The sequence below is a fragment of the Bufo gargarizans genome, chromosome 4 (genome assembly GCF_014858855.1).
Source record: "Bufo gargarizans isolate SCDJY-AF-19 chromosome 4, ASM1485885v1, whole genome shotgun sequence".
Lineage (NCBI taxonomy): Eukaryota > Metazoa > Chordata > Amphibia > Anura > Bufonidae > Bufo > Bufo gargarizans.
The window spans coordinates 531,227,421-531,241,558 of NC_058083.1; the positions used below are offsets into that span (position 1 = coordinate 531,227,421).

The window sequence follows — 14,138 nt, forward strand, 5'->3', positions numbered from 1 at the left end:
AGGAGCAGCTCCATTCTAGACACCAAAGGGGTCATTTATGGTGCAGATTGCAGCACAACGGTTAGTTGCGCCGCAATCTGCAACTTTTCCCCGCTCACTCCAGATCTAAAAAAGTGGACCTGGTGTGGTGGAGGGGACAGGCCGGCAGGACCATCTGATTCATCATTTTCTATGCCATCATTTTAGGTGTAGAAAATGGTCTAAATGTAGGACAGCAAGGGAGCCGTCTTATATTTTGACTGGAGCTGGATGCTCTGAAGTTATATAGAGCACCAGGCGGATCCACCACAAGATACAAGGGTTATTAAGACCGGCGTCTAAAACACCAGTCTTGATAATTGACCTCCAAATTCCTGAAATGACTAGAATGGCGTTACTGGCAGGAGCTACTCATAGAAATTCCATTCTAGAGAACTCCCTACAGAAGAGGCTAAAGTGGAGTTCCTGTATAGAGGATCTGGGAGCAAAGTGGTACATTTTATTAACTCTTTCCTGATGCAGCAATTTCCGTTTTTGCGTTTTGTTTTTTCCCTCCCGACCCTCCCAGAGCCATAACTTTTTATTTTTCCATTCACATAGCCGTATGAGGGCTTGTTTTTTGCAGGACAAGTTGTACTTTCTAATGCCAACATTTAATATTGCAAAGGATGTAGTGGGACGCGATAAAAAAAATCCAAATGGGGTGGAAATGGAAAAAAGACAGGTCAGTACAAATCTGGCGATACTACGAATGAATAGTTTTTCTGAAAAAATTATTTTTTTAACTTTTGAAAAAAAATCTTTTTTTTTCATTGCCACATTTTAATCTCCATAACTTTTTTATACTTATGTCTACGAAGAAGTGTGTGGACTCATTTTTACAGGACGATCTGTAGTTTTTGAAAATACAATTTTGGGGTGTGCAAGACTTTTTGATCACTTTTTATTCAATTTTTTTGGAGATAAAGTGATGAAAAACGGCAAATCAGCCATTTCCCCCCATTATTCCATTCACGTGTGAGATAACTTTTTTAAAATATTTTAATAGTACTAGAGTTTTCGCATGAGGTGATGCCCATGATGTTATTTTTTGAAAATATTTTTCTAAACTTTTTTTAACTTTTTTATTTTGTTAGGTCACCAAGTGAACAACAACTTGCAATCATAAGATTGCAACTTGTGAAATACAAAACAGGGAAAGCAGAGCACCACATGTGCGGTATCAGTTTTTTTTTTTAAATGGTTAAAAGCGCAGGTTATGCTTACCGAATAATGTTGTGAATAAGCCACAACAACTGTAGAACGCCCGGCTGGTTATTCAAAACCCGACCAGTATACTGTTGTCCTTTGCTGCAGTCGTGGTCCTCTGTAGTGCTCTGGAGACTTCAGGAACCGCTTGACAACCAGATTGAACACGTGTGCCATGCAGGGGGCATGGCTCAGCCCTCCTTGATGCAGCGCCATGTTCTTCCCGTTGTCGGTCACCATGGTTCCGATTTTCAGTTGTTGCGGAGAAAGCCAGGATTCGATTTCTTGCTGAAGGACATGGAGCAGTTCCTCCCCTGTGTGACTCAGTTCGCCCAGGCAAACGAGGTGCAGAAGAAGCATGACACCGCCGTACCCTGCACATCTGTTATGCTGGAGGGGCACTGTGAATTGTCCCTGCAGTGGATGCTGAGGACATGGTGGAGGATGAGGAAGCAGAGGCGGACATTGTCTTAGGACTAATGGCGAGAGAACGTGGCGGCGGAAGCGGCGTCACCTGGCCAAGTTGCTGGTGTGGCTGTGCAGGAACCACATTCACCCAGTGGGCGGTAAAGGACATATATTGTCCTTGACCGTAGTTATAGCTCCACATGTCGGCGCTGCCGTGCACTTTGGCAGACACCGACAGGCTCAAGGACTGGTCCACCTTCTGTTCTACATATGTGTGCAGGGCTGGTACTGCCTTTTTGGCAAAGAAATGACGGCTTGGGACTCTCCACCTCGGCTCAGCACAAGCCATCAGTTCATGAAAGGTGAAGAATCCACCACTTGGAAAGGGAGGGACTGCAGCACCAGCAACTTGGCCAGGAGGACATTCAACTTCTGTGCCGTTGGATGAGTGCACGCATACTGTTGTCTCTTGGCAATTGCTTCGGTGATCGATTGCTGACAGAATGACTGACGAGGAAGAGAAGCAGGAGCATCAGGACCAGTAGATGATGGGAATAACAGACAGCTTCCTTCGGCTGAGGTGGTGGAGCCTTGACTGCCTGAAATCGGGTGCGTGCCACTGGGTGATGCAGCGGTTGCTGCGGCAGGCTGGACCACCAGATTGGAGCCACGGTTCTCCCTGGCCACTGTATGGTGACACTGCATATGTTGGCACCCTGGCTTCACCTTCTGCCCACAGATTCTACCCCGATGGATTTTAACCCCAACACTCCGCACTGACTGCCTGCTACCACCACTGCCTCCGTGAACCCCTGCACCACTACTTTCCAGGGAGGTAGGCTCCTGCAAAGTGGGTGGTCTACCCTGGGCACGTTTGGCTCCCGACCTCCCACTGCTGCCACCCTGCTGACTTCCGGCCACGCTAGCGACTTGCTGGCTCCGCCGCTGCCTCATGGGCAAGCTGCCACCCTCTTTATCCGATGATGAAGCCCCTAATTCACCCGACTCCCAAGTGCGATCAGCTACAACATCATCATCGAGCACTGTCTGCACGTCACTGATATCCTCCTCAATGGTCTCTGACCATTCGCAACACCAGCTCCCATGCCACTCTCCTCATTACTACTTGCCCGCCTACTGGAGGAAGCGGCAGATGTCTCCTCCACATCTTGGCTGGCCAGTAGCTGCTGACTGTCCTCTAGTAGCTTATCCTCGCTGTATAGTGGGGCTGAGCCAACAGAATATAATACTTCTCTGGCTGAGGGAAAATAAAATGACAGAGGCAGGTTGAGGACAGGTGAGGGCACAGGGCCTGCTCCTGGGCCATGCCAACTAAGGGTTGTGTCTGACGAACCCACCGACTGTTGGCTGGGGGTGTCTGATGTCACTTGGGATGAAGTGGAGGACCGTGTCAATCATTCAAGAACCGCTGTGTCACGACCGCTAGATGACACCGGGAGCTCAGGCCTCTCGCTGCGACTCCTGCTGCCAAGGCTTCTTACTCTGCTGCGGCCTGTGCATGGGCCAGAAACATTTAGGTCTCTGCCACTCCCCTGTGCAGGGCCTGGCACATCTCTGTCTGACATACTGTTAGATCAAATAAATAAATAAAAAGGAAATTAAAACACCCCAAAAAAGTCTGTAATTTTCTCACTTCACCACACAACGGCTAATAAGCCCCTTTTTTTCCCACTAATAGAAGCCAAAAAATGCGTTAGAACATATAACTGCACAGGACAAGGGCAAATAAGACGTAGAAATATTTCCTTGTAATAACCCCTGTTCATGGCGGTATCAAACAGCACTTGCACCCCAATAACAAGAACGGTTTGCTGGAATTACAGAGCTGTATAATGGCTATTTGGATCCCCCGTCAGTGCAGAAAGGTGTAATAGGATTGTTCCTATTCCCCAGGCTGTAACCTCCCCTACTGAACCCTGTTCTGCATAAATGCTGCGGAATGATTCCTCCCTATCCTTTCCCTGAACTTCTATACAGCAAAATATAAGTTTTAAAGTTTTTCCTAGCACTGTCCCTAGGACCTGCTAACGTCTCTCCCTGCACTAAGTACGCTGGAAAATGGCAGAATCCAAGATGGCTGAGGCTATTTATAGGGCTGTGACATCACAGGGCTGGCTGGCTGCTGATTGGCTGCATGCATGGGATTGTGGGTGATCCCTCATTCCCAGAGTTCCTTGCTCCATGTCTTCACACGTGCAGCAGCCATTTTAAAAATGAGATTGGTTACCACGAAGCGTGAGGAAATTTGGATTTGGTGCGAATCACATTTTTCATGAAATTCGGATCGAATTCCTTTTTGTCAACTTCGATTTACTCATCTCTAGTGGTGACCATGACAGACTCCTGAAACAAAAGGAGTCAAGATGGATTTACACCCTTAACACTATGTTGTGCATTTTCATACGTATACAATATTATCTAATGACATTATGATCAAAATGTATGTTCATCTCATTGCCTTTAAGAATAAAATCAGCCTGAACCAAAGTTCTATTATGTGGCTGAGGAAGCCAAGATGAGTTCATGGCATGAGTTCATGGCAAGTTCAATTTATAAAAAAAAATTATTGTGAACATAAACGGACATTGTGTTTAAAAGTTATTGCTAAAGATATGGGACCATCTGTAAGGAGTAAGTCAACTCCCTAAGACATGCCTGTCCGGAGGGAACAAGGTTACTTGATAAGGTCTCATGTCCTTGAGGCACACCTGCTATATGAAGTTCAATTTATATATTCATAATTATATTATATATATCTCTGCATGGTATATTTAGTTTACAACATATGTTAATCAATAATTCATAAAATGTATTATCTATGTGTAACAATGTATCGATTTATATATATATGTCATACCATGTATTTACCATTTAGAAGGTATAGAAACAAGTAAGTTTATGTTAATTGGATTTCTGGGAGTAAATGCCATTTCAAAACAATAGTTATTCATGGATGTAGATAAGTGAAATGTACAAGTTCCGATGCCAAGCATCAAAGCCGCTATATAAAATTTTCATCAAGTCAAACTATATTTCAAAAAGATAGGAGAAGACAGTCAACTCCAACAAGTCCAGGATATAGGTAATTAAAAGAGTCAGGGAAAGACCTTCCTCAATGATTTATATAGAAAGGTCAACGAGGTCCTGAGAACATATTATTAGATATTTAATTTTAATGCTTAAAGTTGTGATGTTCATTTACAATTATTTCCAAAAGACCCACTGGACCCAGGAGATCAAATAAATATAATTCAATAGTCCTAAGACTAAAAATTCCTGTTTTTGGTCTATTTCGTTAAAACATAACTTTTATTATTTATTGACGTACATAATACACAAAATGAACAAAAAGAAAAAGAACTCTGTTGCGAGTGATTAAAAATATATATGAGGGGGATAGAGGACAAGAGGTAGATGTATTGACACTCTGTCTCTATAATAGTGACAAGGTGGGAATATATATCTTTTTGGAGTGACATTTAGCAGTTTGAAATAGTATTGCTTTTAAACCTTGCTGCTAGCATTGGGTTTAAACTGGTGTTATTTCTCACCAGATAGCTTAAACTGTCGCTCAAAACACTGATTAGCAGCTCAGCCTTTGAACTGTTCTGGTCAATTTTCTAATCCTACTGGAATAATCAATAATTACAGGATTAGAAAATTGACCAGAACAGTTCAAAGGCTGAGCTGCTAATCAGTGTTTTGAGCGACAGTTTAAGCTATCTGGTGAGAAATAACACCAGTTTAAACCCAATGCTAGCAGCAAGGTTTAAAAGCAATACTATTTCAAACTGCTAAATGTCACTCCAAAAGGATACATATTCCCACCTTGTCACTATTATAGAGACAGAGTGTCAATACATCTACCTCTTGTCCTCTATCCCCCTCATATATATTTTTAATCACTCGCAACAGAGTTCTTTTTCTTTTTGTTCATTTTGTGTATTATGCACGTCAATAAATAATAAAAGTTATGTTTTAACGAAATAGACCAAAAACAGGAATTTTTAGTCTTAGGACTATTGAATTATGTTAATTTACAATACCGCAGTGCCATCTGGAGGCAGAAGGACAATATTATATTATTTCATTATTTGTTCTTTACCATATTAGGAGTTGATATGGCATCATGATGTTATTAGCATGCAAGTACACCCACCTTACCTGATTGGGAATTCCTTAATCTAAAGGGGATGATTCTTAGATAGGGGGGAATAATTACTCGTGTGCGGGGTAGCAAGGGGGAACTAGAGAAAGAGGAAAAAGATCCGTTGATCCATTCATTCAATCAAAAAGAAAAACTTTATCAGAAGAAACTTGGATTATTCTTTTTGGATTACTAGGAAAGTTCTTCAGAACTGGTCCCATCAGAACTCTATCTACCTTTGACCCGGTAACGTATATTTTGTTTACTACTCATGATATTAATAAGATATTTCTCTTGGCATATAGCCAAGAGTTCCCATACTGTGGGAATATATAGTCTTAGGTGCCTCCATAATGCTGATTATTCTCTTAGCAAAGATGCATATTGTTAATGGAAGATCTGACATTATTTGAAAAGAGGACTAAGCCCGTGGAAAGTTATTTTCCTTAGTCTGATTGCTGAGCTAAATATTTTATCATATTAATATTATATATTTTTGATTGGTCATAGGAAAACAGAGTCAAGGGATAACAGTTATTTTCCTGTAAATCCGTATTTTATTGTTATAGCCTGTTTGATAACAGAAGATCCTAAGTTTCTCTTGGTACATGAGTCCGTTTGTTAAAAGTATGACACTGGTTGTCATAAATCATTAAATCATACTGTGCTGATCAGATAGGGGTGTGTTAACACCACCGTGTGGTACATTTTGGGTGTTGCTTTGTAACTTCATCATTTGTTTTTCAGTTGTATTGTTTTATATTCTTGCTTTTTATAATAAACGATTATATATTTTTGCATATACAATTGTTCCTTTGTTTCACTGCTTGCACAAATCAAATTAAGATACTTGATAAAAAGAACTTAGAGGCGTTTTTATATCCGCCTGGATGATAATATAATTTTTAGATTTTTTTTTATCCTCTCTTTTATATGAAGATTCTTTCATATAGAAGATATATGACAACTATAACACCTTTTGGTCTTAATGAATGTATTAAATTTGCCTGCTTTATCTAACTAAACCAGCCTAGCATCTCTTATGGGACAAACTTTTTATTTTTACTTTTATCTATTTTGATACAGATTTTTGGGAGGCCTCAGCCACCTCCCCTTTTTCAAGTCAGCCCTCAACAAATAACCCTATACCTCTTACTCTTAGGTAATTTTCATCTATTTGCCAATATCCTTATTTAGTCTCCAACCTGTATTATAATTCCTCTTTACCATTCTTCCTCATAAACGATTTGGCACTTACCTCGCCCCCTTCCCTTCTGCTCCTTTATATATTCATTAATTCTATTTATGGAAGGGTTGTGCCTCCTGACATATGTCATGTGACCGCTTTCGAGCCCCACGTGACCGATACACTGTCGGGCTTCCGTGCTTCGGGACAAACATCTCCTGCCGGACTATGATGTCAGCACGCGACTCACGTGACCGGCGCAATGGTTACATGACCGCCACTCACACGTGACACGCAGTAGCTTAGGTGGTAGATATAAAGAAGGTGCCTTTCTATGTTAAGATGTGCTACCCCACCGCAGACACAACACCTAACCGGACTCTCATCTTAGATGTCGGCTGCTCCAATTCTTTACGGGCCATTGAGCCCTTCCTGAGTCATTTCATTTGGGGGCACGCAAGTATATATGTACAGTACAGACCAAAAGTTTGGACACACCTTCTCATTCAAAGAGTTTTCTTTCTGGCTATTAGCTGGTGGTCAGAATAATGTGACTCGTCTGTCTGTCTGTATATACAGTACAGACCAAAAGTTTGGACACACCTTCTCATTCAAAGAGTTTTCTTTATTTTCATGACTATGAAAATTGTAGATTCACACTGAAGACATCAAAACTATGAATTAACACATGTGGAATTATATACATAACAAAAAAGTGTGAAACAACTGAAAATATGTCATATTCTAGGTTCTTCAATGTAGCCACCTTTTGCTTTGATTACTGCTTTGCACACTCTTGGCATTCTCTTGATGAGCTTCAAGAGGTAGTCACCTGAAATGGTTTTCACTTCACAGGTGTGCCCTGTCAGGTTTAATAAGTGGGATTTCTTGCCTTATAAATGGGGTTGGGACCATCAGTTGCGTTGTGGAGAAGTCAGGTGCATACACAGCTGATAGTCCTACTGAATAGACTGTTAGAATTTGTATTATGGCAAGAAAAAAGCAGCTAAGTAAAGAAAAACGAGTGGCCATCATTACTTTAAGAAATGCAAGTCAGTCAGTCCGAAAAATTGGGAAAACTGTGAAAGTGTCCCCAAGTGCAGTCACAAAAACCATCAAGCGCTACAAAGAAACTGGCTCACATGCGGACCGCCCCAGGAAAGGAAGACCAAGAGTCACCTCTGCTGCGGAGGATAAGTTCATCCGAGTCACCAGCCTCAGAAATCGCAGTTTAACAGCAGCTCAGATTAGAGACCAGGTCAATGCCACACAGAGTTCTAGCAGCAGACACATCTCTAGAACAACTGTTAAGAGGAGACTGTGTGAATCAGGTCTTCATGGTAGAATATCTGCTAGGAAACCACTGCTAAGGACAGGCAACAAGCAGAAGAGACTTGTTTGGGCTAAAGAACACAAGAAATGGACATTAGACCAGTGGAAATCTGTGCTTTGGTCTGATGAGTCCAAATTTGAGATCTTTGGTTCCAAGCACCGTGTCTTTGTGTGACGCAGAAAAGGTGAACGGATGGACTCTACATGCCTGGTTCCCACCGTGTAGCATGGAGGAGGAGGTGTGATGGTGTGGGGGTGCTTTGCTGGTGACACTGTTGGGGATTTATTCAAAATTTAAGGCATACTGAACCAGCATGGCTACCACAGCATCTTGCAGCGACATGCTATTCCATCCGGTTTGCGTTTAGTTGGACCAGCATTTATTTTTTAACAGGACAATGACCCCAAACACACCTCCAGGCTGTGTAAGGGCTATTTGACCATGAAGGAGAGTGATGGGGTGCTGTGCCAGATGACCTGGCCTCCACAGTCACCAGACCTAAACCCAATCAAGATGGTTTAGGGTGAGCTGGACCGCAGAGTGAAGGCAAAAGGGCCAACAAGTGCTAAGCATCTCTGGGAACTCCTTCAAGACTGTTGGAAGACCATTTCAGGTGACTACCTCTTGAAACTCATCAAGAGAATGCCAAGAGTGTGCAAAGCAGTAATCAAAGCAAAAGGTGGCTACTTTGAAGAACCTAGAATATGCCATATTTTCAGTTGTTTCACACTTTTTTGTTATGTATATAATTCCACATGTGTTAATTCATAGTTTTGATGCCTTCAATGTGAATCTACAATTTTCAGTCATGAAAATAAAGAAAACTCTTTGAATGAGAAGGTGTGTCCAAACTTTTGGTCTGTACTGTATATGTATATTACAATCAAACAAGGATGCATAGCACTGTGATATTAGACATATACTAGGGGGGAAATCAGGTCTTTGACCTCAATTTTCCACTTACTATCTAATGTTATAATGTAAAAGCATTGTTTGGCTTCTCTGAAGATATTATTTTGGAGCTGGTGATCTACAGTGGATATAAAAAGTCTACACACCCCTATTAAAATGTCAGGTTTCTGTGCTGTAAAAAAATGAGACAAAAACAAATCATTTCAGAACTTTTTCCACCTTTAATGTGACCTAGAAACTGTACCACTCAATTGAAAAATAAACTGAAATCTTTTAGGTGGAGGGAACAAAAAAAACAACTATAATTATGTGGTTGCATAAGTGTTCACACCCTCTTATAACTGGGGATGTAGCTGTGTTCAAAATTAAGCAATCACATTCAGAATCCTGTTAAATAGGAGCCAACATACAGCGGCCATCATTTAAAGTGCCTCTGATTAACCCCAAATAAAGTTCAGCTGCTCTAGTTGGTCTTTCCTGAAATTTTATGAGTCGCATCCCACAGCAGAAGCCATGGTCCACAGAGAACTTCCAAAGCACCAGAGGGAGCTTATTGTTAAAAAGTATCAGTCAGGAGAAGGGGACAAAAGAATTTCCAAGGCATTAGATATACCATGGAACACAGTGAAGACAGTCATCATCAAGTGGAGAAAATATGGCACAGCGGTGACATTACCAAGAACTGGACGTCCCTCCAAAATTGATGAAAAGACGAGAAGAAAACTGGTCTGGGAGGCGACCAAGAGGCCTACAACAACATTACAGGAGCTGCAGGAATATCTGGCAAGTACTGGCTGTGTGGTACATGTGAAAACAATCTCCCGTATTCTTCATATGTCTGGGCTATGGGGTAGAGTGGCAAGACGAAAGCCTTTTCTTACAAAGAAAAACATCCAAGCCAGGCTACATTTTGCAAAAACACATCTGAAGTCTCCCAAAAGCATGTGGGAAAAGTGTTATGGTCTGAGGAAACCAAGGTTATACTTTTTGGCCATAATTCCAAAAGATATGTTTGGCGCAAAAACAACACTGCACATCACCAAAAGAACCCCATCCCCACAGTGAATCATGGTGGTGGCAGCATCATGCCAAGGGGCTGTTTTTCTTCAACTGGAACTGGGGCCTTAGTTAAGCTAGAGGGAATTATGAACAGTTCCAAATACCAGTCAATATTGGCCCAAAACCTTCTGGCTTCTGCTAGAAAGCTGAACATGAAGAGGAACTTCATCTTTCAGCATGACAACGACTCAAAGCATACATCCAAAGAAACAAAGGAATGGCTTCACCAGAAGAAGAGTAACGTTTTGGAATGGCCCAGCCAGAACCCAGACCTGAATCTGATTGACAATCTGTGGGGTGATCTGAAGAGGGCTGTGCCCAGGAGATGCCCTCGCAATCTGACAGATTTGTAGTGTTTTTGCAAAGAGTAGGCAAATCTTGCCAAGTCAAAATGTGCCATGCTGATAGACTCATACCCAAAAAGACTATGTGCTGTAATAAAATCAAAAGGTGCTTCAACAAAGTATTAGTTCAAGGGTGTGCAGACTTATGCAACCATAAAATTTTATTTTTAAATTTTTTTCTTCCCTCTACCTAAAAGATTTCAGTTTGTTTTTCAATTCAGTTGTACAGTTTATAGGTCACATTAAAGGTGGAAAAAGTTCTGAAATGATTTATCTTTGTCTCATTTTGTTTTACATCACAAAAACCTGACATTTTAACAGGAGCATGTAGACTTTTTTTTATCCACTGTATATATCTAGATGTCCGCTTTTTGTTTATTTATCTGAATGGTTTTAGTGGAATTACCTTATTCATCTTTTTGTGCATCTGTGTCTCAGACCTCTTTTAAAGCTGATTAGGCCCCCTGATGAGCGCCTATACTGAATGGGTGAAACGTGATGGGACATGGATACTGTTAATATGAGACACTCTATATCCTAGTATTACACTATACAAATATATTCACAACTAACCTTTCCTTCAATACAAGGGTCTGTTATTGAGTATTTCTATATATATTTTTCCACTTTTTCTCAATATCTTTCTTCCTATATCTTTGAATCATAGGAGCTTGGCATATTCTCCTTTATTCTTTTTGGAATCTTCTGTAATTTTTTTGATTTTTGGCTATTGATTACTTTATACCAACTTATATTAGTTGGTCTTCCATCCCTCTATCAGGGCTATCCTAGGGTTTACAGGAGGTTCCTGATACGGGATCTCCCCTATCGGGGCGGCTATGCCGTTTGTAGGCAGGACTCAGGGCTAGAACCCCTCATGTCCATCATCCAGTTCCTATGCCTATTTATCTCCCCTTTTTCTGTTATAATTTGTTTTCTTTACTTTTTTGTTACATATGGGTTATTCTTTGAAATGTTGATATTAAAGGCTATGTTTTAGATGGTGGTAGTCTGTGATACTTAATTTTTCGGTATACCACTTTTGCCAATCGAACCTTCTGACAGGTTCTAGTCTGAGCTGTGAAAGTAAGTGTACAATAGAAGGAATCGAGCTACCCTCTATCTCAGGGGCCGGCAACCTTTTTCAGACGGAGTGCCAATTTTAAAATCAAAGTTGAAGCGCTTGGCGTGCCGAGCAACACAGGAAAGTCATATAATACAAACTGTATGTGACCTAAACCAAATTATCAGTTTAACTTACCATTCAACGTGATCCCTGACTTTCTTAGATTTGGTTCATACGAGGAGACTTTGAGCTGGACACGGGTCCCTCTGCAGTGAGCCTGCTTCGTGAGGGGCAGAGGACGCCATTCATATGTGAGATCTGTTCACATCAATACGTCAACCCAAAGACTGGCATGGCATACAAATGCAATCCTCCAACAATCAAGTTTCTCTAGAAGTAATTTCTGTGGGGGAGATCTATCAAAAGTGGTGTAAAGTAGAACTGGCTTAGTTGCCCATAGCAACCAATGAGATCCACTAAAGGATCTCTGAAAAGTGAAAGGTGGAATCTGATTGGTTGCTATGGGCAACTAAGCCAGTTCTACTTTACACCACTTTTGATAGATCTCCCTATGTGTTTTCTTTGGATGTTTCAAGTGATGTACGTAGCTTTTCACTGCTCCTTTGAATCCACCTGAGGGACAATATATGGGGCACCCCTCCACCAACCATGCACTTACTGACAGTGGTGGGGAGGACAGCCCTCACTCACTCATTTTAAATGAGGGCTCACCACTGTCAGTAAGTGCATGGTTGGTGGAGGGGCCCCCTCATATACTGGCGTCCAATACACTGACCCCCCTAGTAATAATCAGAGGCTGACGTGGTGGGAAACACCAGGGGCGGTGGGCCTGGCGCGTCTGACATTAATTAGTTTATTAAAAGGTGCAGCCACCACAAATTGCAGTGGCGTGCCAGTAAAAAGTAGCCTGCATGCCATCTTTGGCACGCGTTTCGGGGGTTGCCGACCCCTGCTCTATCTTCTCAGACTGTTGCTGCATGGACATGCTGAACAAACACCAAATGATATAATCAGGAGAAATCCGTCATTCAGCGAGTATGAGAAGATCATCATGTTTTAGGCTACTTTCAGTAATGATTCCGGCTGGCTGTTCGAGATGCAAAAATGCTGAGTATCGGGCAGACACAAACTGCTGCATGCTGTGGTTGGTATCTGGCCAATTCCCCGCATTCTCTGCTAGTTCAGATGGCCGGATCTCCGTGCTGCCGATGTAAGGTAGCCTTACTCAACATTACAGGGTCGTCAGTGGCGTCAGTATATACATAGCCAACTAAACCCCAATTTTAGGGAAATAAGGAAAATAACAAACAGCAGGGGGCGCTATACAGATACATTTTATTGAATAGCTCAGTGGCTATACTGAATTTTTCATTACATGCAATTACAAAAGTCTTCAGATCCAGGTACTGGTTTGAAAAATGTAGAATATTAATGTACAGTATTAATATACAGTAGCAGTATTATAAAATCATTATCCCAAAGGAAGAGAACAGGATAATCATTGCAGAGGGAAATCAAGATTGTGAGCCTCTCCATGGACACTGAAATATTCTTTCATATAATCTGTTGGGTATGATGAATTTCGCAAACCAGGTCATTTTTAGAGACAATTCAAAAAATAGAAACTTCAAAAGAATTGACAGTGAACAATCCACAAAATAAATCACAATAATAGGCGTACTGGATGAACCTGCCACCATGGAAATGCAGTGGGGTCTGCAGGCAACATGTTACAGAGCAGAAGATGAGTTTTGTGGGAAACGAATCAGTAAAACTTGAAATCCCCCCCCCCCCCAACCAAAAAAAAGACTGAAAAACCTGGATGGCACACCCACATGCTATGCATTGACTATAAATCGCTTCTCAGCATAATAAATAGTATACAGCCCCCGATATACAGTATGTACTGTACATGAGGCATTGGTATACGTTTTGATCAAAATGCATAAGCCCACTCACCACGTCAAGGTTGCCTTCTCGAGTGGGACCTACTGTAATTTGGCACAGCACCGCGTAGCGACCACTGACGCGGCAGCAATGCACCAGTAGGCAGCGAGACCCAGTAGTCAAACATCACCCCTGCTGCTAGACAAAGCCACCCTGGCACTCGGGCCCACCAACCCACCAGCACAGCACTGCAGCAACCACACATTACCGCACCATGTGAACAGATGTCAAAAGCTCACCTTTCCATGTGTCCTCAGTAACTCCAACTGAGAACTGGTAAGAATTTATTAAAGGGTTTCTATCACCAGAATTAACCCTATTAAACTGTGCCTAACTCTCCTAATCTTATGCTTATGGATGCTCCCGTTACTACACAATTTTAACTTTGATGATATGCTAATTAGCCTCTAGGAGCAGTGGAGGCGTTGCTCCTGCTCCTAGAGGCTCCGTTCGCCCACCTCAAGTCA

At 41.7% G+C, this 14,138-nt stretch overlaps 1 protein-coding gene across 3 annotated transcripts in view; it reads right to left on the reverse strand.

The window, feature by feature from the left end:
- LOC122934756 (zinc finger protein OZF-like) overlaps positions 1-14,138 on the reverse strand; it is a 225,322-nt gene that overhangs the window by 105,449 nt on the left and 105,735 nt on the right. The gene's annotated exons all lie outside the window — the stretch shown is intronic.